Source organism: Dromiciops gliroides, chromosome 3 (genome assembly GCF_019393635.1).
Source record: "Dromiciops gliroides isolate mDroGli1 chromosome 3, mDroGli1.pri, whole genome shotgun sequence".
NCBI lineage: Eukaryota > Metazoa > Chordata > Mammalia > Microbiotheria > Microbiotheriidae > Dromiciops > Dromiciops gliroides.
The window spans coordinates 434,523,102-434,549,649 of NC_057863.1; the positions used below are offsets into that span (position 1 = coordinate 434,523,102).

General features: G+C 37.0%; 1 protein-coding gene across 8 annotated transcripts in view; it reads right to left on the reverse strand.

Annotated features, from left to right (window-relative positions):
- The window catches only part of OSBPL6 (oxysterol binding protein like 6), a 273,481-nt gene that overhangs the window by 128,025 nt on the left and 118,908 nt on the right, over nucleotides 1-26,548 (reverse strand). Inside the window, exon 3 of one of the 8 annotated variants that reach the window (XM_043992200.1) lies at nucleotides 21,601-21,701. The exons of the other annotated variants lie outside the window; for them this stretch is intronic. The gene's annotated coding sequence lies outside the window, so the exon portion shown is untranslated. The remainder of the gene's footprint in view (nucleotides 1-21,600; nucleotides 21,702-26,548) is intronic. 8 annotated transcript variants of the gene reach the window in all.

Here is a 26,548-nt window from a genome sequence, read left to right on the forward strand (position 1 = left end):
ATAAGAGATATACAGAGGTATTTTATGCCAGGTACTTTAGATGGAACATTGGCATTTTGTTGAAAATAACAATTTTATGGGTGTTGGCATGTTTATTCCTTTTATTGCTGTTTTGGGGGTAATTGTATCAGGAGCTCTGTGCATTTAATGTCTTTCCTCTTTCATCTTGGCTCCGCCCTGACATGTTTATTCCTAAAAAGCCTAATAAATATCAGGAACTGCAACTTTATATTTTGGACAATAAGCTAACAAAAATATTCTTTCAGTGATTTGTATGGTTGCCAGTAATGGATTTGCCATAGCCTACAAAGAATTAAAGTTAAGATCACCCAATGGGCGGCAGAAAGGGGCACAGTAGGCACCAGAGTAGACTGTAGCCTATTGATAATTTAGAATTGCACCAGAGAAGCAATATAGAGGTAGAAGTGGGCACATAGGAAATTGAAGGTAACCTTAGAGAAGACACTAGAGGCTGCTGGAGATGAGGAAATGCCTACTGCAGAAGATAGCACTGAGCTGAGTTTTTAAGGCAGAAAGCCAGGAATTCTAAGAGGTAGAAGTGACTAGGGAGCCATTCCAGGCATAGAGGACAGTCATTGCTGGGAGTGGATATGAAGGATGAAGCATCATGTATGAGGAACAACAAATAGGTCAGTATAGTTGGATAGTAAGAATACCTGGGGGCAGCTAGATGGCGCAGTGGATAGAGCACTGGCACTGGAGTCAGGAGTACCTGAGTTCAAGTCCGGCCTTGGACACTTAACACTTACTAGCTGTGTGACCCTAGGCAAGTCACTTAACCCCAATTGCCTCACTAAAAAAAAAAAAAGAAAAAAAAAAAGAATACCTGGAGAGGAGTAATGTGTAAAAAGACTCTTGGAAAGGTAGAAAGGGGGTCAGGTTGTGATGAGCTTTAAATGCAAAACAAAGGAAATTATAATTGATCTTGAAATTAATAAGGAGTCACCAGAGTTTACTGTGGAGTAGAAGGAAGTGGTGATGTACTCATACACCCTTTAGGGAAAGTATTTTAGCAGCTATGTGCAGCATGAATTGGATAGGGAGAGATTAAGAAAGTAAAATACATTCTGTTCAACGGTTTTATTTCAGTACACAAAGCAAAGCTGAGTATCTGAAATCAGCATCATCCTTTCACTGCATTAAGGATGAATCCAATTATTCCTTATTACTAAGTGGTTGGTGGCAATGCATTGTTCAAGAATTGCTGGGCTATAAAGGATACATATAGATCAGTCACTTCTACCTAAGAACATATTTTCAGAGATTATCTAAGCACTATTCTGAATCAAAGAAAGAATATAGATTTTTTTTTTAAATCTAACTCCACAGTAATTACTCCACTTGACAAGAGGTACTTTGTGATTGAAAACAGCATCACTTCTAGCCATGAGCATCTAATTGTTCTGTTTCCTTTTTCCCTCAGAGGAATGGGTTCACCACTCCTGTTGCTAGGTTCTTAACACATTGTGCATTTTTGCTAGGTGGCATTAAATTCATACTTATGATTCAGAGATATAATCAACATGAAATTCCATAGGGAAGGCTATTCAAATATGCTCTCTAGTATGTAGGGGCTCCATGAATCTTCTTTAATAATAAGAAAATTAAGAAAAAGCTAGAATTTATATAACGTTTGAAGTTTCCAAAGTAAAATATCTTTGTGTGTATATACATATGTGTGTATGTATCTACATAAAATTTTATTTGATTCTCACAACCACCATATAAGATAGGTACCATTATGATTTGCCCAGGTGACATAGAAAGTATCTTTAGTAGGATTTTATTCTAAATCCAACACTATTTACCATGCCATTTAAGCTACCTAAATTCTGCATAACTACAAAGGAGTATAATGATAACAGTATCTCGATCAACATCATTTGAAAAGGTCATCTGTGAGAAGCCTCAATCAATGATATTTCTTAAAGGAAAATAACACTTCAACCTTGGGCTCAGTAACCTATGTCACACACCACAAGGATGATACACCAATCACTTTTTTTTTTTTTAAGTGAGGCAATTGGGGTTAAGTGACTTGCCCAGGGTCACACAGCTAGTAAGTGTTAAGTGTCTGAGACCAGATTTGAACTCAGGTACTCCTGACTCCAGGGCCGGTTCTCTATCCACTGCGCCACCTAGCTGCCCCACCAATCACTTTTTAGGAGAATATTCACTGATCAATAAACAGGCATTCGATTTTGTCTTGTTTAGTCATTTTCAGTCATGTCCAACTCTTCATGAGCCCATTTGGGGTTTTCTTGGCAAAGATACTGAAGTGGTTTGCCATTTCCTTCTCCAGCTCACTTTATAGATGAGGAAACTGAGGCAAACAGGGTTAAGTGACTTGCCAGACATTTGATTAAGAACCTACTATATGAAAAAAAAAAGGGGGGGGGGAGCAGCTAGGTGGCGCAGTGGATAAAGCATCGGCCCTGGACTCAGGAGTACCTGAGTTCAAAATCTGGCCTCAGACACTTGACACATACTAGCTGTGTGACCCTGGGCAAGTCTCTTAACCCCCATTGCCCAGCAAAAAAAAAAAAGAACCTACTATATGCTAGGCACTGTGTTGGGGGCTAAGGTTGTATTCCTTGGCCCTCAAGAATGGCTGAGTCCTTTTAGGAAGAAGCTAACATTGTATGTTGGAAGTCAACATGTATACACAAGGACAAGAATTGGAGAGGGGGGAGGAAGAGATGGACTAGTAGCTGGAGGATCCAGAAAACCCTGAGATAAAGTAGTTTTGGGCTAGTGTCTTCCGTCTGTAGATTATCTCTAATTATTTCATCTATTTCTTGCATGTATAGAGTTGTTGGCATGTTGTCTTCTCCATTAGGTTGTAAGCTCCTCCAGATATCAAGCTGTCTTTTGCCTTTCTTCATATGTTCAGTCCTTAGCATAGAGACTGACACACAGTATGTGCTAATATACGCTTGCTAACTGATTCAGGGAATTTCACTAACACTCTCCTCTTCCTTTTAGATCCCGGTCCTCAAGGCTTTCTCAGGTCACAGTCTGAAGTAACACAGCCCAGAAGGTGAGTTACCTCTCCCCTACCCCTCAACATGGTGGTAGGACTAGGGTTAGAACCTTAGAGCTCAATTTTCAAAGACTACCAATCCCCTGATTTGAATCAATGAATTGCAATTTACTTTTAACTGCAAAGTACAATTTATAATAGCTATTATATAGCATTATAATGTTATATTGAACTTTAAGAGACTATACTCTAAATTTAAAAGGGAGTCAGGAATAAAGAATTTAGGAAAGGAAAGCTAAGAAACATAGTAAAATAATACTGAATATGGAGTAAGGAGAGCTAGGTTAGAATCCTGTCTTAGAAACTTACTGGCTATATAACAATGGGCAAGGCAAATAGCCCCAAGGGGACTCAATTTCCTTCACTACAAAATGGAGATAATCAAGCTACATTACATAGTGAGGAGGAAAGCACATCATAAATCCTCAAGTAGGATGGAAATGTGAGTTGTTATCATTGATAATAAAGCTAATTAGTGTTTATTGATTGCCTACTATGTATCTAGCACTATGCTAGAAGCTATATTATACAACAGTAGTAAGAAGATATGATCTAGTCTTTACTCAAGTCAGTTTATCTGTGACTTCGTCAGAGTGGGTACTCTATGTTGGCATAGAAAGTTCCCCAGAGTGAAACTTTTGTGAAACTCTTGTCAACAAATTCATCTAATTGCCCTGTGGCAACGGTTTTAGCTAGAGCAGAAGTTCTGCAGTCCATACTTCCAAAGTAATATGGCAGATACTATATACTTGTGTTCTCTCTCATATGATAATAATAAAAAATACTATCTGCATCTCAAACTTATATAGCACTTTAAGATTTACAAAACACTTTTCTGCCAAGAACCCTGTTATCTTAATATCCAAAAATTCAGAGTTCAATCACACTGAAGGAAACCAATAGCCACGTGTATCACCACACAAGGAAGGGAAAAATGTATTTTCACATATTTCTAGTCTGAGGAAATTTGCAGATTTTTAAAAAGAAACATTCTGAGGAAATTTGCAGGGTTTTTTCAAGAAACATAAGTCAATTTGTTATTTCATGTTATGAAATTTGGTCAATGTAAATATAATTTACAAAACTAACAATATCCTTTGAGAAAAGGAGAAAATAAATTAGTTTTCTCTAGAGTATCTCTAGAGCAATGAATGACTACTCTAACCATTTATCAGAGACTTTTGGGAGATTATATATTCATCTCAAGGAACACAAACTGTCAGGAAAAAAATAAAGGTTTGCAAATGAAAAAAATCGACTTAATTTGTGTTTCACTTTTTTAAGTAGAGGAAAATACATAATAATTAAAATACAAGAAAGATAAAGGGGGAAAAGGCAAATATTCTTGTTTAATAGTAAGATATATAGTCATGAAGGAAAACAGAAAATAAAGGAAAATCATAGTTGAGTCAAGACCAATGGAGGTATAACCATGGGGGACTGTCACACCATTAAACCATAGAACATCTAGACAGAAAAAAGAAATAGATGAAGAGTTTGGTGAATCAACCACAAGACTGGCATGGAAACATGTTATGGTAATGACAGGGGTTTGCAATGATCTGTACACAGCCATTTTCTCTTTCTGCCCAAAGCAGAGCAGCTAATAATTAATTTGCTTATTTCCCTTAATAAGAATTTCATCCTAAAAATATGGAAAAATACTTCCATATTCTTGATCCGATTCTTACAAAAAGAAGGAAAAGGTTGCTGAGATGGAAATAATGGCAGCCTCACATGGTGAAAAGTTAAGATGCCATTTTGGATTTTGAGATGAAGAAGTAGAGGCAATCCAGGTCCAGCCTGTTTGTTCTGCAGGCTAGATTTTGGGATAATAGATTTCAGTGTTGAGAAAATAACAGGTAGAATTTACACACTAATCTACAGAAGTCAGCCAAAAAGAGATTGGAAGAAGTCATAAGTGAAATCCTGAAAACAAAGAGAAAATGTTGATAGGAAGAAAGAGAAGGAGTTAATATAAACACACTCATGTTAATGTATAGGAAACATATCAGCCAATCTAGATTAGAAAAAGATCTGTACAAAAGAAGGGAGCAAGACCAGATAACATGATGGATACTAAAGCATCGTTTCCCCCTATAAGTACAAAAGTTCATTGAGTTGAAAAACAAAGCTATTTTATTTTATTTTTATTTTTTGCAGGGCAATGAGGGTTAAGTGACTTGCCCAGGATCATACAGCTAGTAAGTGTCAAGTGTCTGAGGTTGGATTTTAACTCAGGTCCTCCTGAATCCAGGGCCAGTGCTTTATCCACTGCTCTACCTAGCTGCCCCCAACAAAGCTATTTTAAACAAAAAGGAAAACAAATAAGGTTGGTTTTGTTTGTTTTTTTTAATAACCTAGACTGGGGAAATTGAAAGATCAGAGAAAGGACAGCACCATAGCTTGGGATGGAAGAGATGACGATAACAAGATGAAGGAAAGATAGAACTGTTTAACTTATATTCTGCTTTTCACTTTTTTCACCCATGGGTAAATTATCATATGAAAAGTTAGAACAAAAATGGTTAAAAGGGAACTGATGTCCAAGATAAGGAGGGAGAAAGTGAGTACCAGGCTGCCTTTAATGAGTCCCAATCACCAAGTTTAGATGTACTATGCCATGGCATACTAAATTAACTGGCAGATGTGCTTGCTGAGTCAATGCCAGTGATCTTTTGAAGATGGTAAAGAACAATAGAAACACTGTATGACTGGAGAAGAAAGGACAAATGCCCTGGTTTTTAAAAAATATTAGGCCAAAGTATGCAAACTATAGACAAGTAAATGACTTCATTTCCTGGCAAAATTTTGGAATATATTATACTAGGAATACTTAGTGAACATCTGGAAATCAAAGGAGTAATTATAAATAGTATACCTTCATCAAGAACAGGCTATGTCAAACTGACCTGTTTTCCCTTTTTATTAGGGTACTAGATCGGTAGATTAAGGGAATACCATAGACATATTTTAATTTTATTTTAGCAACATATCTGACAAAGGAACTCATACTGTATTTATGGAAAAGATGAAGAAATGTGCATTGAAAACAGGACAATTAGGTGGTTTCCTAACTAAGTGAATGGTAGAACTTAAAAGACAGTCATTGGGGGCAGCTAGGTGGCGCAGTGGATAAAGCACTGGCCTTGGATTCAGGAGGACCCTGAGTTCAAATCCAGCCTCAGACACTTGACACTTAACACTTAACTGTGTGACCCTGGGCAAGTCACTTAACCCTCATTGCCCTGCCAAAAAAAAAAAAAAAGACAGTCATTAATGGTTGGATTAATAGTTTTCCAGGAGTCATCCAAATAACTATGCTTGGCTCTATTATGTTTAACGTTTTTATCGATGACTTAGATAAAGGAACAGATAGCATGATTATCGAATTTATAGATGACACAAAGCTAGGAGAGAGAGCTAACAAGTTGGATGGCAGACATAGGAACCCCAAATCTCAAAATTTTAGAACACTATGCTGTATCTAATAAAAAATCCAATGGGGATAAATGTAGAGTCTGACATTTGGACTTAAAAAATTAACTACACAAAAAAGATGAGGGAAATACTACGGTCTAGAGGCCCAAAATGAGTCAGTAATGTAACATGACAGACCAAAAAAGCTAATGAAATTAGGTTGCATTATTATTATACAGTTTATGGAAGATGATAGTCCTGCTGTATTTTGACCTAAGCAGATCATATCTGGAGTGCTATATTCAATTTGGAGCATCACATTTTAGAAGCGTTACTTAAAAGTTAGAGTTGCCCAGAGAAATTCAAATAGGATGATGAAGGGTCTTGAAATCATTGGTGTATGAGATGATCTGAGTTCAAATCCAACCTCAGAAACATACTGTTTGACCTGGGCAAGGGACTTAATCTGCCTGCCTCAGTTTCCTCATGTGTAAAATTAGGATAATAATGGCACCCACCTTCCAGGGTTATTGTGAAGTTCAAATAAGACATCTGTAAAGCATTTAGCACAGTGCCTGGGTTCTTTATGAGGCTCTTAATAAACTCCTTCCTTCCTCTTTCCCTCCCTTCCTTCTGAAAGGTTGCCAATCTAAATCTATAGGTGTTTCCTCACCCAGGGTTCCCTACTCCAGTAAAAGCACAAACCAAAATAAAAAGAAACAAACATATAAATAAATAAATGGATGGAGGGAGGGAGGAAGGGAGGGAAGTAGAGGGAAGGGAATGGGAATAAGTATTTAAATGGTGCCTACTATGTGCTAAGCACTTTTCATAAATACTATATTAGATTCTTAACAACAACTCTGTGAGATATACACTATTATTATCCCCATTTTACAATTGAGGAAACTGAGGAAAACAGAAGTGATTTGCCCATGGTCTCATAGCCAGTAAATGTCTGAAATCAAATATGAACTCAGATCTTCCTGACTCCAGGCCCAGCACTCTACCCACTGCACAACAATGACCTAAATAAATAGATACATGGATGGATAGATGGTTGAATGAGTGAATAAATAGATAAATAAATGAATAGGTGAATAAAGTAGACTACAGTGTCATGTATTACCTTATGAATACAGTGCTAATGCCACTCTCAAAATAAAAGCTTCGGTTACAGGTAGGTCCAATGAGTCATTCAGTTATGGGTCACAGCTTCAAGGATTGCCAAATACCACCTGCCCAGCCAACTACATAGCCAAGAATCAGGAATACAGGGGCCCAGTACAATGACATGGCTAATATGGTTTTCTTAAGATATTTTATAATCTTGTAGTACCCCTCTATTGAAACTATCATCATGAATGGTCAAAACAGTCATTTCTCCCACTTTTAGACTCAATAAGAATCTGTAACAGAAAAGATTTGCATGAGATCCACAAATATACAGCACGGTACCAAATACCAAGTGAGCTGAATTGATGGGCAGATGACCGAAGTTCAAATGGACTATGCTTCAAAAGATACTATAAAAACCACAAGGCAATGGTTGTAGGAGGTGAGGACAGGACACAATGAGTACACACACACACACACACACACACACAATGATACAAACATCATGGATAACAGTTTGGTGGGACCACAGACCTTAATTATCTAATATTTACTACTGTTGTTTTGACCAAAGGGGCAAGCATAAGGTCTTTACATCAGTTAAGAACTGAATTTATTGGGGGCAGCTAGGTGGCGCAGTGGATAGAGCACCGGCCCTGGATTCAGGAGGACCTGAGTTCAAATCCAGTCTGACACTTGACACTTACTAGCTGTGTGACCCTGGGCAAGTCACTTAACCCTCACTGCCCTGCAAACAAACAAACAAACAAAAGAACTGAATTTATTACACTAGCCAACTCCCAGAGGACAAGCCCCCTCATATTATTTTTCTGGGTATGAAGATAACAAAAAATAGTCTAAAAGATTTTGCAGATCTTGAGTTTCCTATTTCTTCAACATTGAGCTAGGAAGGAAGTGTGTACAAAGTTCAACTTTCCCAAGAGAACACATGAGAGTGTTAATGGCACTCAAGGGGCCAGAAAGAATTCTTAGGTTCCACTCTCCCAAAGCACCCAAGTAGTGATGTCGTCTGAGTGGCATTGACTCTTGGGCATTAACTATGATCATCATAAAGGTAATACAAGACCCTGCAGTCTACCTGCCCTGAAAGAGTTAAAGTACCTTCCCAAGCGACTAGCTTTGGGTTTATTAACAGCCCCAACTGAAAAGGAAAGGAGTTTCCTTTCATTCCCCTGGAAAGGCACTGCCTGCAAATTTCAATAATGCAAAAGATCTGTTAACATGTTTTGGAGAAATTAAAGGTTTATTCTCCAAGAGCAACAATAAAATAACAATAACAAAAAAGAGGAACCAACACTATAGCCTCATTATTTATGAGTGTCTTCCTAGACATTGATTCTTTGGTGTACTCCATGCTTAGAAGACAGAAATAGAAAATAAAACAATTATCCCCAGCTATTGTTCTTTGGATGAATTGACGAGGTTATGATAACAAAATTAGAGATTAATTTGACAGAGAACAAAAAAGAGGGAATAGCAGGGCTTTATTTAGCAAGATATTAACAAGTTAAGTAATATGGACAAATAGAGTGAAATAGGGTTGGATATCAAAAGAACTAGGGTTCCATTAATGATTGTTTGACTCTGGCAGAGTCATTTTAGCCCTCACTGGGCTTGCCCACTTTGCTGGATTATTGTGACAATTAAGATAATGGGTATCAAATTATGTGAAAAGTACTTAGCACTATACAAATAAAACATTTTTGTTATTCGGGCAGAAATTCTTCTTCAGCACTTCAAAAGGTCTCTGATTTCTCTCCAATGCTACAGATTTATCCTAAGCCCTCTACTCTGGCCATACTTCTGGTGGTGAATTTTTCTGAAGTAAGTGAGGTTTCTCCTTAGAAAGCAGATATATAAATAGTTTGTGGCTGGGCCTGCAGATGAAGCCTTTATAAGTTGGTATTATCACCTGCCAGGAATTGTATTATGTTGGCTTAGCTTGGGAGAACTCAGGGTTGCCCCTACCCATGGTTCCCTCCTTGTAAAGAGGCAGGAGAATAATGCTTGAAAAAAGGAAGACAAGAAAAACACACAAAATTAAATCCATTTGTGAACTGCTACATTACTAAAGATGCTGTGCCTGATAACAAAAGGCCAAAGATTCCTGTAAAAAACAATCATTCAAAAAGCATTTATTAAGCACAGTGCTCCAGACACACAGTGCTAGGCAATGGAAACATAAAGAAAAGGCAAAAACAGGTCCTGTCTTCAAGGAGTTTTTCTTCTAGTAAGGGAAACAACATATATTTAAATCAGTACCTACAACAAAAATTCAGAATAAGTGAAAGGTAACCTTAGTGGATATAGAAGGCAATAGCAGTTGTAGATCACTGAGCCCTAGCCTAATGGTGGAAAACAGAAAGCAAAAGTTATCAAAACAAGATTTTAGAAGAACACATCTTTGAGAGAACGGGAAAAAAACATACTTTTCCCATAAGAAGAAAGTATCCTGTGTTTTTCTTTATTCAAGTTTCATACCGCTTAAAAAGTATTTCAGAGATATATTTTGACTTTCTTAAGAAGAGTTACTCTAAAGAAAGAAAATAGGGTCAAAGAAGAAAAATGGCCAGGTCTTTTTTCTCTTGTGAATGTTTGAAACCTATATAGCAGAAACTTGACAGTGATATTTTCCCACTGTTTTATACAAGACCCTTTTCAAGAACAGTTCTAAGGAGATTAGTGCATTAAAGCAAGAAAAATACAACAATAAATGGGGTTAGCACTGAAAATAGGGAATTTAGGAATTTATTTTCAGTTTGGGCTCTGATGACAAAATCTCCTTTGCAATCTTCCATCATAAATAGCCTGCTTCAATCCTTCTCGGCTTCATTCTTTTCCCTTTACAAACTTGACATCACTTTTGGGCTCAGAGAATAGACTTGGCACCGTCCCATATCTGACACAGTCCTTACTAGTCACATGACATGGTGTCCTCACAGTACTGTGAGGAGCCTGGTACTTGCAATGGAGATCATTGGTGTGATCTCTCTTCTTCCTGCTTTTCTTTGGGTATCTGTGATCAGCTGACCATTGCCTGCCTACCCAACACCATTCCCTTCAGGTGTCCAGTTCTGTTCTGTTAATAATGGGGCCTGAGAACAAACTAGTCAAGCATAAAAGAGAACATCACGCTCTTCTCTAAATTAGTCCAAAATTGCTCCTGCGCAGCACTAACTGCTGGAACTTTCTTTAATTTTTCTTACCTTTTTTCTCCTTAGCCAGTTTGCTTCCCTTAAAATAAGAATATGAAATGCAAACTTCAGGGAGGTTTTCCTGTTGAAGTTTAAAAATAACAAACAGTCCCAGATTTGGGAATTTAAGAGATATGTGTCTATAAGGATGCTTAGAATCCTTGAGCCAACACAGTAAGTGAAGATGTTGTTTTATCTGAAAGAAGGGTACAGTGGGCAGGGAACTGGATTTGGAGACGTATGTGTTCAGATCCTGACTTGTACCCGCTCTTTAATGCCTGCTTGACCTTGGGGGTAAGCTGTTTCTGGGTCTCAGTTTCCTCATTTGTAAAATAAAGGTATCTATCTGTACCATGTTACCGCTATTGTTGTGGGATTTTCTTTGCAAAGATCTTGGAGTGGTTTACCATTTCCTTCTCCAGTTTTTTTTTTTTTTTGGTGGGGCAATGAGGCTTAAGTGACTTGTCCAGGGTCACAGAGCTAGTAAGTGTTAAGTGTCTGAGGCAAGATTTCAACTCAGGTCCTCCTGAATCCAGGGCCCGTGCTTTATCCAATGCGCCACCTAGCTGCCTTCCACCTTCTGATCTGATCCAGTACATTTTAAAGATGAGGAAACTGAGGCAAATAAGGTTAAGTGATTTTCCCACGGTCATATAGCTACCAAATGTTCATCTTTGAATTCAAGTATTCCTGACTTTGGGCCCAATGCTCTATCTACCTAGCTGGCCCAATATTACCTCTAAGGTCCCCTAAAACTTTAAAGCAGTATGAAGATAATATGTACAAAAACATAAACATGATATATTATTATGTATAATGTTATGACAATTACTTATATATGGAAATATAAATGTAACAACATCTTCATTATACTAAAAAATTGAAAACTAGGGAAATGGCTAAACAAATTGTTTATATTAATGCTGTCAAATATTATTATACCATAAGAAATGATGAAATGAACTGTTTCAGCAGAAACAGACCTCAATGAATTCATGCAGAGTGAAGTGAGCTAAACTAGGAGAACAATTTATACAATGAAAATAATATTGTCAAGATCATCAGCTTGGAAAGATGGTAGAAATGCAGACAATGCCATGATTAAAAGGAACTTGGGGGGCAGCTAGGTGGCACAGTGGATAAAGCACCGGCCCTGGATTCAGGAGTACCTGAGTTCAAATCTGGCCTCAGACACTTGACACTTACTAGCTGTGTGACCCTGGGCAAGTCACTTAACCCCAATTGCCTCACCAAAAAAAAAACAAAACCAACCAAACAAAAAAACCACCCAACTATAATGCAGATGGGAGGCATAGTGCATAGAGTTCTGTAATTGGAGCCAGGAAAACCCAATTTCAAATTCTACTCATACACTTAACTAGCTGTGGGATCCAAGACATCACTTAACCTCTGTGATTCAGTGCCCTCATCACTAAAACAGGGATGAAACTTAGCACCTCCTTCCCTGGGTTTGCTATGAAGAGCAAATGAAATAATATACAAAAACTGCTTTGTAAAGCTTAAAGTACTTTATACATGTTAGTGATTATCATTAATTATTATTAATTCTATTATATTTCTTAGAATGAGTATTAAATCTCCTTAGCTTCCCTAAACTCAAGTTCCTACTAAACAAGGAATCCAAAAAATGTATAGCTTTTGAACCAAGGTCACTCCTACTTAGCGGGAAGGGAAGGGAAGAACAAAGGAGAAGGGGAAAGGGGAAAGGAAAATCCTGAGGAAAGAAAGTATATTCTTTGCAATGAGATCACCAATCACTATCAGCAAAAAGGAAAATTTTTGAATGATGATTTTTATTTTATAATTAGTAAAATGTTGAAGACAAGATATTTCTATATTACTATTCAACCATTTTCCCATCAAAGTGATTTCTAAAAACTATACATTGCTGCTAAACTTTGAAAAATGACCTATAGGATCTTATCATTAAGATTCCTTTAGGGGGCAGCTAGGTGGCATAGTAGATAAAGCACCAGCCCTGGATTCAGGAGGACCTGAGTCCAAATCCAGCCTCAGAAACTTGACACTTACTAGCTGTGTGACCCTGGGCAAGTCACTTAACCCTCACTGCCCAACCAAAAAACCCCCCAAAAAAGATGCCTTTGGGTTTCACAGAAGAATTCTCTGAAATCTTGGAAGATAATTTCTTCAGTAATCATTGCTTCTGAATTGGACATTTATCAGCCATTCTTTTTTTTTTTTTTTTTTGAGATATTTTATTTTTTCCGTTACATGTAAAGATAGTTCTCAACTTTTGTTTATACATGCTTTACACTTTCAGATTTTTCTCCCTCCCTCCCTCCCCTCCTTCCCCCCTCCCCTAGACAGCAGGTAATCTGATATAGGTTATATCTATATATATCTATACATATACATATAGATATATATATACACACACATATATATACACATAATAACATTAATCCTATTTCTGCATTAATCCTGTTACAAGAGAAAGAATCAGAGCAGTGATGCAAAACCTCAAAATAGAAAAAAAAACCAACAGCACCCAAAACAAAAGAAATAATATGGTTCAATCAGCATCTATACTCCACAGTTCTTTCTTTCTTTTTTTTTCTTGGATTTGGAGATCCTCTTCTACCATGAGTTCCCTGGAACTCTTCTGTACCATTGCATTGGTGAGAAGAATATAGTCCATCACAGTAGGTCAACACTCAATGTTGATGATACTGTGTACAATGTTCTTCTGGTTCTGCTCATCTCACTCATCATCAGCTCACTATCAGCCATTCTTTACCAGCCAATCAGAAATTCTATTAGAGAAAAGTGATCTCTGCTTCTAGTATAGAAGAAAGCAAGGTAGAAAGCTTTATTTGGAAACATACATTTGAAGATACTAATCCACTATTGGTGGAGCTATGAATTGGTCCGCCCATTCTGAGTATTCCTTGATATTAAACAAGAAAAGTGATGAAACTGTTTCGGACATTTTGTTCCAGTGACTTCACTATCAGGCACATACCCTGAGAACAATAAAGTCAAAAAGGACTGCTACGCACCAAAATATCCACAACAACATTTTTGGAGGAAGCAAAGAACTAGACATAAAGGAGTTACAGAATGGCCGAAAAAAACTACAGCTTAAAACAACATTTGCAACAAAAATTAAAATACATTTATATTAAATTTGACAAGTGTATAATTGTTTAAACAAAACATACTTTCAAATGTACTAAAAAGATGTGTAAACTAGGGTATAGAGAATCTCTTTTATCTTCTAGACTAATAAAATGACTTTAGATCTAGAAAACATTTTCTATGTTGTATTCTGAAATTTGTGCCCACTCAGCCCACAGATGCTGTGTGAAATTGTGACAGACTATGCCCCAGGTTTATGTTGAAGGAATGTCTTACAGCTACTCATACTAAATGCTGTTTCTAAAGGCTGACTGTGTCCACTGACTGATTAGTAAAGGTAGGCATAGCAGAGGGCCTCATCAGAAATGATGTTCATAATACAGCATCACAGGATACCCCTAGAACCTGTCAGTACAATAGCTAGCTTCTGGGGACTCTACCCTATTCAAGGACAGGACAGATTGCAAATAAGATTTTTTAAAATTACAAAGGAAATTGTTTTGTTTTTTTGCGGGGCAATGAGGGTTAAGTGACTTGCCCAGGGTCACACAGCTAGTAAATGTCAAGTGTCTGAGGTTGGATTTGAACTCAGGAACTCCTGAATCCAGGGCCAGTGCTTTATCCACTATGCCAACTAGCTGCCCCACAAGTGAAATTTTCACATTGACAGTAAGTCGTAACTATAAGTCATCAGGTAAAACAACAACAAGAAGTATTTACTTAGTGACAAAAAAGGGTCAGTCATCCATCTCTGCATAATTTCTAAATTTGATACATGAAAGAATTATTTCTCCAGACATCTCTTTGGCATCTAAAAGTTTAGTCTTTCAGAAAGTAAATTGTATTGAATTAGATCACTGCTGGCAGCAATTCCTGATATTTTCATTTAGATTTCAAAGTCAATGAAGTAAATGTTAAAGTAGCCTCAAGAATGTGTCAGAAGAAATTAGACTAATGAATCCCTAACCATCTTATGAGAAAAGAGAGATCTGAAAAACTCATAAATGCTGGTTAGAATCTTCTACAATCTGGGGGCAGCTAGGTGGTGCAGTGGATAAAGCACCGGCCCTGGATTCAGGAGGACCTGAGTTCAAATCTGAACTCAGACACTTGACATTTACTAGCTGTGTGGCCCTGGACAAGTCACTCAACCCTCATTGCCCTGGAAAAAAAAGAATCTTCTACAATCTGTGAAGAGAATGGCTACTACAACATATCCACAGTGGGGCAAGAATAAAGTCATCTCAGTGATGAAAGGGTGGTATGAGCACACTTCAGAAGATACAGGGCTAAGCCACCCCTTTACCTATCCTATTTGTACCAAATCAAGGACACCCACCCAGAGCCATCATCTCCATGATACTTAGAGGCAAAAATGTCCTGGTTCCTTTAGGCCCTCTAGTCCGTTTCCCAAATTATGTGCATTTGCATATAGAGGCTACTTTCTTGGATCTTGTTTCCTATAAATTCTGGATGTTTCAGGGGCTAATCTTCCTTCTTTGTGATGACTGTCTACAGTATCTAACAGAAGGCTAGTAGTGATGAACAAAAACAACGTCCAAGAGCAGACTCTTTAAAGGACCATCATCACTGAGCCCAGCTCTTTTTGACTCTTACTATAGCCTAAAGACTGTTCTCCACTGTCCCCAGTACAAGAACTCTCTCTGGCATTTATTTCTTTTTTAGCCCTGGTTCCTTCCCTTATGTGAGACAAAATGTACGCCATGGAAAAGATCTATTACTTTACATATTACTGGTCTGTCAAATTTATTTATCAAGTCTCATAACTACTGGTAAGATTGGGCCACACATAGTGAAGACCTACAAGAAGGAAAAGAGAAAGACAACTTACTTTAAGGTGATTTTCAAGAATGCCCCTGAACCAGTGGCATGATGGACTCAGTTTGTAGCAGCTCAAAAAAGCCAACCGTTAAATTATGAGTGTATTTACATCTGCAAAAATCAGTAAACACTACAAATCAGGGTTGGATTGTTTTGTTGATTGTCTAGATTTTATAATTGACAGAAACTATGTTAATTAGGAAGATTAAACTTCAAAGTGTGTCATGTTGGCATTTTTTTTTTTTGAGAGCTGGTTGTTCAACATTTATTAGTACTTCCTTGTCCTGAGCTTTTATCTTGGGTACAGAAGAACATCACATAAAGTTGTTTGTTCTGGTTGTTCAGACTCAGCTCTGCTGTGCAATATATATGCTCAGTGCCTTTTTGACTAACATAAAAGACTTGTCGGGGCAGCTAGGTGGTGCAGTGGATAGAGCACTGGCCCTGGAGTCAGTAGGTCCTGAGTTCAAATCCAGTCTCAGACACTTGACACTAACTAGCTGTGTGACCCTAGGTAAGTCACCTAACCCCAATCGCCTCAACGAAAAAGACTTGCCAAAAAGGAGCCTTGTGTTACCTATTTTATTGAGTCAAAAAAAGGATTACCAAAAAGCAAGAGTTGTGATCTGTGAAAACAATGGCACATTTGGCTTCTGTTGTCAGCATCAGACTTCATGTTCTCTATGATTTTCCAGCCTCCTCCCTTTTTATAATAATGTTTACAGTTTCAGTTTTATTGATGTCTTTTGCTTTTTCATTACATACATTTTCAGATTGTGACAACTACTAAATGGATTCAATGCAAAAGACACTATCTCAAGACTCCAATAACCTTGATGTCTCTTTTGGATCATCCCCTTGTGAAGGAATTCAAAAAACATATTGTACTTAAATTATTCACAGTTAGAGATTTAATGTGTTTGCATCTCTCTGAGATTAATGTGAAATCATAGCTAAAGTTAAAGGAAAAAAGTATTGTCTCAACAGCATGGGATAAATGCATTATTTTGGCAGAGAGAAAAAGATAGCTATTCAAAACAAAACAAAACAAAACAAAATAAATAAATAAATGCCTGGCTAATTCCTATCACTAACAAGAAGCAATGTAGTAGTGGTGAAAAGGCCACTGCGTTTGGAGTAAAATAACCTGTGTTCAGATCCAGCTTCTGCTGTTGTTGTTTGTCCTTTGTTCTGGGAGAGAGCATGACACTGGGGTGATGTCATGACTTGCAGTGAAGTGGATTTAAGTGAGGGAGAGCTGTGCAAAGTCACCAGCTTCACTCTCTCCTCCAGAGCCAACTGGGTCCAGTGATAAGATATATATCAGGATGACTGGAGATGGCCCTGGATGATTAAGGCCTTTGGGATTAAGTGACTTTCCCAGGGTCACACAGCTAGTAAGTATCAGGTGTCTGAGGTCAGATTTGAACTCACATGCTTCTGACTCTTATGCCAGTGCTCTATCTACTGTGCCACCTAAATGTCCCTATTCAAACTGAGTAGGCAAGCTGAAAAGTAAAGAACATGTTTGCATTGTTTTAATGCATCAATCCAGTCCAGTTCAAACCAAAAGCACTTATTAAACACTTAATATTTGCATGCATGTAGCAACATAATACTATTGTGAATAGGACTGTGCCTCCCTGAATATCATCTGGGATAAGTGAAGATTGTACATTTAAGCTTTTTCTGTTATCTTAATAGAAATTTTCTTTTATGTGCTTCCTTGATTTCTTAAGTTGTATATATAATGGACAGAAAATTAACCTTTTCTTAATGTTTCTTGGTGAGCCTTTATGACCATCAGTTATTATACTAGCTCACAGCTCAAATCTATTGAGGAAAAAAAAAGCTATTGAGATGTGAGCTCTTTGTTCTTAGACTAAGCGATTTTTAACTACTATCTTTTTTTCCCCCTAATTCTGTTGGCCTGTTTTTTATACTTTTTCTACTTTGACCTTATTTCTGGGTTTCACCTAACCATTAGGTGATCACCTAGCCTCTGCTATGCACTACTCATGCAACTTTGAGAAAATCATTGCTTTTCTCTGGTCCTCAATTTTCTCCTAGTTTTTATGATGATAGGGTTTAGAACTGTAAGGGAGATGAACTCTGAAAGTTCTTCCAGCTCAGAAGCCTATGATAAGAAGAAGGCTGCATCTACATTTAACTTGCCTTGTCCACACTGCATCTCTTCACCATTTTTCTTCCATCTATACATGCTACAGGCATTATCAACAGTTAAAAGTCTCCATTGCTCCAGCACACAACATTTAAAAAAGATATATATAGAATATGTTTTCTAAAATTGATCTAGATATTCCAAAGGACATTAGTAAGAGCAAGAGTTTCCTGGATTCAATCACATAAAAACATCAGACTAACTTCTGTAATAAATAATATCTAAGTTATCTAGGGGGAACTAGGTGGCGCAGTGGATAGAGCAGCGGCCCTGGAGTCAACCCCAATTGCCTCACTAAAAAATAAATTAATTAATTAATTAATTAAAAAAAAATAAATGAATGAATGAATAAATAAATAAATAAATGAATGAATGAATGAATAAACAAACAAATAAATAAATAAAATAACTAATATCTAAAATATAAATAGATCAACACATACCACACAAAATAGTTATATAGAAGGTAGTTTGAGAAAGAGATAGCTAACAGTTGTTGGGGGACTCAGAAAAAAAATCTTCATGAAAAAGCAGATGGTCAAGAGAACAATTTATACAACTATGACATTATAAAAACAAACAACTTTGAAAAGTATAAGAACTATGATGATACAATGACAATCCGTGCTTCTAGAAGACCAATGAAGAAATATGGATCTATTACAGATAGGTGATGGATATGTGTGTGTGTGTGTGTGTGTGTGTGTGTGTGTGTGTGTGTAATTTTGCACCCTAAATCCACAACTATAGTATATAATTTTGTGCCCTAAATCCATATATGCAAATTAAAATCCATATATATGTATATATATTTATTTATATAAAGTTTTTTTGCATACAGCCATTGAGGCAATTTGTTTTGTTTGACCTTGCATATTTGTAAAAAGATAGGAGGATAAGGGAGAGAGAGAAAATAGATTTCTGTGAATTTAAAAAATAGGTGTATGTGGTGAAATGTTACAGATATGAAAAATTGCATGCACTTTCAGATAAGGTCACTGGAATATTAGTTTTACTTAACTATTTTATTATAAAAAAGACCATTCATGACATGGGAATAACTTGTAAATATTTGTGATTACCCATAATACAACTCTTTAAAAAAAGAAGCAGATTGGGGCAGCTAGGTGGTGCAGTAGATAAAGGGACTGGCCCTGGATTCAGGAGGATCTGAGTTCAAATCCAGCCTCAGACACTTGACACTTATTAGCTGTGTGACCCTGGGCAAGTCACCTAACCCTCATTGTCCTGTGGTCGTGGCAATAATGATGACGACGACGAAGAAGAAGAAGAAATAATTTTTTTTTTGGCAGGGCAATGGGGGTTAAATGACTTGCCCAGGGTCACACAGCTAGTAAGTGTCTGAGGCCGGATTTGAACTCAGGTACTCTTGAATCCAGGGCCGGTGCTTTATCCACTGCGCCACCTAGCCACCCCAGAAATAATTTTTTAAAAGAAGTAAATTGCATCTGAATTGTACATTAATGAAAGCCAAGGACAGGAGAAAAGAATGAGGTAAGTAAATAGAATAGTAACATGGTGGGACAGAGGATATGAATGTTAGAAAGATAACTTGGAGCCAGTCTGTAAATAGCAGCAAAGTTTTTACATTTCCTACTTTTCATATGTCCACACAATCAAAAATACTTTCAACCCTTTCTAATATAATCAAGCCCCAACTCAGCGAATGTTTTAGAAACAGATTTGTGCCCATTTTCTTTCTCGTAGCTTTAATTTGATAGTAGAGCTGACTCCAGGATATTTGATCTTCCATTCTTCTTTAGGAATTCAAAGAAACTATGTATTACTGACCCAGGAGATCTCATGAGAATAAAAGCAGATGTAAACGAAGGCTAAGTAAGGAGAAATGAAAATGTACATTTCACTGTCCTATTTTTTCTTCACTTGAAAAGATGGATGGCATTGTGGCATGGAAAGTGTTTTTAAGCCACATCCACTGGTAAGAAATAAAACAGGTGATTTAGAAAACAATTCCAACATTTTTTTTCAGGGTTCTCCTCTCTCCCCCACCCTCCTTCTTTTTGAGTTGTACTAGCAAGAAATAAATATTGAAAAACTCTTGGAGCAGAGGTAGAGAAAAGCTAATGTGGAACAATCAGTCATTTATAGTCCTTTTTTGAAGTGTTTTCATGGCCAAAATTCTCCAGGTCTGTATGAAGGTTTTACTGAGTATGAAAAAGAGAAAACTCTGAACACCCTTTTGTTGAAAAAGATCTAAGACAGGAAAAATATTTCAATAAAAGATTTAATTGGTGTGAACTCACCCTCTTCCAATATGGATTGCAAGCCCTTTGAGTTTTAATACTAAAAAAAAAAATCCATCTCCCTGCAGGTAACCTTAAGAGAACAAAGGACAATGACCAACTAACCAACCTTATGATCAGCATTCTCTGCACTTAGCTAATCTAGCCTTTGGAAAGCAGATATATGGCCCATCTCTAGACCTATCTTAAAGCCCTTCCAGAAGTATGGAACCTGCCAGAAGCTTGTATTCTATTGGTTTGGCCTTCAAAAATGCAGGGTCATCTCTATACAGAGATAATAGACAGGAGAAAGGAATAAGAATTTATATAGCATCTATCATGAACCAGGTATTGTGCTATTTGGTTTTTACAAATATTATGCAATTTTATCCTCAAAACTACTCTACAAAGTGGGTAGAAACTGAGGCAGACAGTAAGTATTTGAAGCCATATTTGAACTTCTGACTCCCTGCCAAGCATTTTGCCATGTCACCAACTGCCTACAGGTACATTTCATTCTAGTGACATAACCATACATTACCCACAATTCTGTGGAAGTAGGTTGCTCAGGATTGTGGTCAAAGAGACAAAAGAATCTAAGTATTGTCATATATTCTTCTGAATGAGAAAGGACCTATAAAGGTGCCCTGGATATTTCCTAATTCAGTTGAATGTGTGCCATTTTAACAAATGGGTTTTTTTAAATACTCAAATTACTTAGCACAAACAAAGATCTATGTCATGGAAGAAGAGTGATCTGAGATTGCAATCTTCCCAGTCTGGAAAGAATGATATGAGCTACACATGAGCTATTTAGGTCCCAAATTTTATCATATCACTAAACACAAGCAGCTCTCCTAACACACCACTCAGAGAGGGTAATGCTGGCAGTCTCTTATTTTTGAAAGGTCTTTCCTCTTCATTGGAAAATTGCCATCACTTGATTACTTTACTCAAAAGCTCTTAAAATTACTTCCAAAGAACTTAACAGGGCTCCCTAAACCATCTTTGGGAACATAATTAGCCTTCCATCACTGAAGCGTAGAACCGACAATGAACATCCTCACTCAGCTAAGGTAAGCATAGTTGATTTAGTCATTTAATCACAAACACTTACTATATACCAACTATATAAAGGTACAAGGGGCAGCTAGGTGGTGCAGTGGATAGAGCACTGGCCCTGGAGTCAGGAAGACCTGAGGTCAAATCCGGCCTCAGACACTTGACACTAACTGTGTGACCCTAGGCAAGTCACTTAACCCCAACTGACTCACCAAAAAAAAAAAAAAAAAAAGGATCATGGTACTATAATGCATGGGTATAACAACAGAGATACTAATATAATGGAAACACAGACTCTGCCAGGTTAAAGCTTACCAATCAAGACAGGAGATAAGGCACATGCATCCCAGTTCTGCCTCTTCTTAGCTGTGAACTTGGATAAATGATTTGGCCATCCTGGGCCTCTGATTCTTCAACTATAAAATGAAGGGATTGGATTAACTGATCTCTTCCAATTCTAAATCTAAGATGCTAAGATAAACAGAAAATGACTCAAATGAATAGAACAGTAAGAATGTAAAAGAGGCATAAAATTCTATGTGAGGCCTAAGGGCAAAAAGATCATTTCCTATGGAAGGAAATTAGAAGTGGGAATTGAGTTGAGCCTTGAAGTATGGGAAGGAGAGAGAGAGGGAGAGACAGAGACAGAGACAGAAGAAGAAGGAGGTGGAGGGTAAAAGGGGAAAAGTGGGGGGAGGGAGAGAAAAGAGGGGGGGGGGGAATTTATCAAGTGCTTACTATGTGCCAAGGAGTCAGCCAATTGAGGTAAGGATTTTAAGGATGAAAAATGTCTGAATTTATAAATAAATTTCACCTTTGTGAAACACATATTTTCTGAGTCTAAGATACCAAATAGCAAACATCATTTTTGGAAGCAGTAGGGTCTGAGAGAAACCCCTACAAATAATGGTTAATATTTTCCAGTATTCAGAACAAAGAAATATTCTTCATTCTATATGCTCAAACTAATAACAATCAACTTTTATATAGTAAGACTTAATATAAATGATTATATATGTACCCATTTATATGTGTACATAAACATATATACAATGTGTGTGTGTATCATTGTCACTTTATATACTTGGGTTTTCAGGTTATCCTGTTGTCCTCTTACCATCTTCATTCTGATGAAGAGGTGATGGCCTAATATGCAAAATGAAATAAAAATTTTTGGAAATTACTAATATGGGAATTTGTTTTACCTGATTATACATATATTAAAAGGGTTTTTAAACAGTTTTCCACCCCCCTCCCCAATGGGGTAAAGAGTTAAAAGGGGCAAAAAATAAATGATGGATAACAAAAAAATATATTCTCATTCTATCCTTTGTTATGATATCATTAAATTTTAAGTAAGTTCCTTGTGAGGATGGGCATCTCTTCCTTGAATCAAGAATCTAGTTATTAGAGTGGGATGCAAACCATTATTGTTTAAAAATGAATCTTTTTTAGATATTTTTTGTATTACATTCATTTCCCAATATATTTGTCTCCACCCCTCTACCCAGAAAGTCATCTCTCATAAAAAAAAAGAATAAAAGAAGAGGGGGAAAAAGATTAGCAAAACTAACCAACACATCAACTCAATGTGACAGTATATGTTGTCTTTGATGTCCATAATCCTTCACTTCAGCAAGGCAATGAAGGAGATGTGTACACCCATATCTCCTCTCCTAGGCTAAGATTAATCATCAAAATTATACATCACGTAGGGGAAATTTGTTATTTTTTCCATTTCCATTTGTAATCATTAATTGTAAACACTATTTTTGAGGGATGATACTTATAAAGCATAAGATTCAAAAGAAACAAGTACAATTTCTCACTGATCACAGAAAGTTGGAGCATATATTGACAAATACCTTTTTTTTATTCTGAAGCATTTTTTTTTCATGATCACACTTTAAATTCAACATCACTTGAAGGATAGAGATGGAAAGTTTCCTTCCTCTCTAATATGAGGGACACTGGGACACTATGCCAGAAAAAGCCTAAACTACCCATGGTGGGTAGAATGGTGAGAGGTAGAAGAATCCATATCTCCTTAGTCCCCAGTTTTACCACCAAGAGTTATATGCTTATTTTTGCTAAGGGTTTATGCTTTCAGAAGTCCAATAAATAGAATGTAAACTGAGTCATCAACCTTAGGTCAATAAAAGATACATAAGAGAGGAAAGAGTACAAATATGGGCTAAATTAAAAAATATGTTGGGGAAACAGCTCTAAGGTCCCTTCTCACTTTGACTTACTCCTTTAACAATGTTTCATTTGTTAGGCATCATATTCCTACAAAGAAATGTATCCAATACGTGAATCAATCATAAAGTAAAATGGAAGAAGACATTTGTTCATTTTTAAAGAATTGCCTTCTCAAACACTCTTGATAATGCTATATGTTGGTGAATCATGTAACACTATGATATTGAAAGAATTGAAATTACAGCTAGCTACCAATTAGTGTAAATAAAGAATTCCATGAAGTGGTCTCATATATTTAGATTCACAATATTTGAGGTTATAATCATGTAAAACATGGTAATTGGCTCCATCCCAATGGAAATATGAATTACAAATTCAAATAATACGACTACTTCACTAGGATTCATTATTTGTACTAATCAAGACTTAGTTGTACAAGCAAAAGGGCAAAGGAAATATGTGCATGGTGGATAAAAATACACAAAGCTGATAAGTTGGGTAAAAAGACAGCATTGGGACATGCATGACAAGAATGTAAAATTGAGCAAATCATGTCACCAATGCTTCATTGGTAACTCCAAAATATTTAAAGAATCAGAGAAAAATTTCCCATGACTTGGCTAAATCTTCCATGGAATCACATATGATAAGGTATGGTAGGACTTTAATTTTTACCAGTAGAGAGAATAATCATACGAATGAAATCACAGATGTAAATTATATTTAGATGGATACTTAAGTATGCACTAAGTATATAAGTATATAGGTACACATGTGTATGCATGTATGTGTACATATATATATATTAAATATAAGTAAGCATTGGGAAGGGGATGTTTAATTTCAGTTTTTGAGAGGTAGTGTGGTATCGTGGGAAGTGTTAACTTAGATATTAGAAGACTCAGGTTCAAATCCTAGCTTTTTGACTTATACCTTGTGACCTTAGGCAAATTACTCAGTCTCTCTAGGCCTTAATTCTTCATTTATAAAAGGAAGGGTTTCAATCAGAAAGCTTCTTATCCTTCATCCCCAAGGCCCAGTACCAACACTTGCAAATAGCAAACACTTAGTACACGTTCACTGAATTGATGAATTGGTTTTATTACAACCTTATGATGTAAGAGCAGGGTGATATACTCAATAAATTTTGTTGATGATGAGCTACTTATAGCAAGCTCACCTTGTTCATATACGTATATTCCATCACAAATCTTTCCTTCTCCAATCCATAACAGCTAGTACCATGACACACAAGTATAGCAAGTCCTAGACTTGTACGCATCCCTAAAATACTAATGCTTTCCTCTCAATTATTATTCTCTATCACCTTACCTCTCTGGATCTCATTTTCTTCATTTCTAAACTGGGGGAAGTGGACTAAATGATCTCTAAAAAGATCTCAACCTTTCTGGATACTAGTACAGAGAGCTCTATTCCACACTAGCAAAATGAGCACCTGACCTCCTAATGTTAGACAAGTGAACAGGAGGGGCAATCTAAAGATAACAGCATCAGAAAATTTCTGATCAGTTAACTCCCTGTCATGAGAAAGTGAAAAGAATGGCTTAAAAATCTAGCAAAAATTCAACTAAGAAGATAGCCCTCAGAGAATAACTAAAACTTATATTTTTGCTGCAGTTTATCTTATTTTAGAAATAAATTTGGAAAAAGAAATATTTCTAGAGGTATCTCAAGCCATTTATCAAACTAAGTGGCTTTTTTTCTTGTCTTTTTGGATTGCTGATGAATCAAAAGAAAGAAATTGGGCCTCAGTTTATGAAATTGATTCATGTAATATTACTTTCTTTTTTTTTTTTTTTGGTGAGGCAATTGGGGTTAAGTGACTTGCCCAGGGTCACACAGCCAGTAAGTATTAAGTGTCTGAGACTGGATTTGAACTCAGGTCCTCCTGACTCCAGGGCCGGTGCTCTATCCACTGTGCCATCCAGCTGCCCCTCATGTAATATTTCTAACCCCCAATCAATGCTCTGAAAAAGGTTTATGAATATCTCATTCAGAATGGGGCTTGGTGACTTGATTAAAGGTGTTTGAGTAATTCATTCAGGAAGCAAACAACCAATAACCATTAGCCCCATACAACAAATCCTAACACTCTATTCTGGGACTCTTTACACTGATTCTACTTACACGCCACATGAGTAATATTGGCTATATTTTTGCTTTAAAGAAAATGTGAATGGGATTTACAGAGAGAGAGGTTTTGTCAGTAGGTAAGTATGAATTTCCTAATAATTAGAACTGTTCAAAAGTAGAATGGGGGGGGGGGCAGCTAGGTGGCGCAGTGGATAGAGCACGGGCCCTGGAGTCAGGAGTACCTGAGTTCCAATCCAGCCTCAGACACTTAACACTTACTAGCTGTGTGACCCTGGGCAAGTCACTTGGCCCCAATTGCCTCACCAAAAAAAAAAAAGGAAGTTAGGAAACTTGGATTCTGATCTCAGATCTGTGCCCATGAGTAGCAAAATGACGCAGATGATCTCTGATATTCCCTTTATCTCTAAAGTTCTATGACTATAACTCTTCTTCCCCATCTGTCACCCTCCTTAAATTTAGGGCTTCCATAGCTTAATACTTAAAGGTCCTGGAACTTTTATTTCCCTTTTCAAGGGCTATCTGCAATGTCTAAGAGAACCAGGTTGTAAAAGTCTCTTCTGTAGATGGTACCTTCTTTTACTCTAATCCAAAAATTCCTTGACCTCAAGAGATGGGAGGATATAAAGTTAATTACAATAATAAGTAAGGGGGCAGCTGGGTGGCACAGTGAATAAAATGCTGGGTCTAAAGTCCAGAAGACTCATTTCCTGGAGTTTAAATCTAGTCTCAGGGGCAGCTAGGTGGCGCAGTGGATAGAGCACTGGCGCTGGAGTCAGGAGGACCTGAGTTCAAATCCAGCCTCAGACACTTAACACTTACTAGCTGTGTGATTCTGGGCAAGTCACTTAACCCCAATTGCCTCACCAAAAAAAAAAAAAAATCTAGTCTCAGACACTTACTAGCAGTGTGACTCTGGGCAAGTCACTTAACCCTGTTTGCCTCTGTT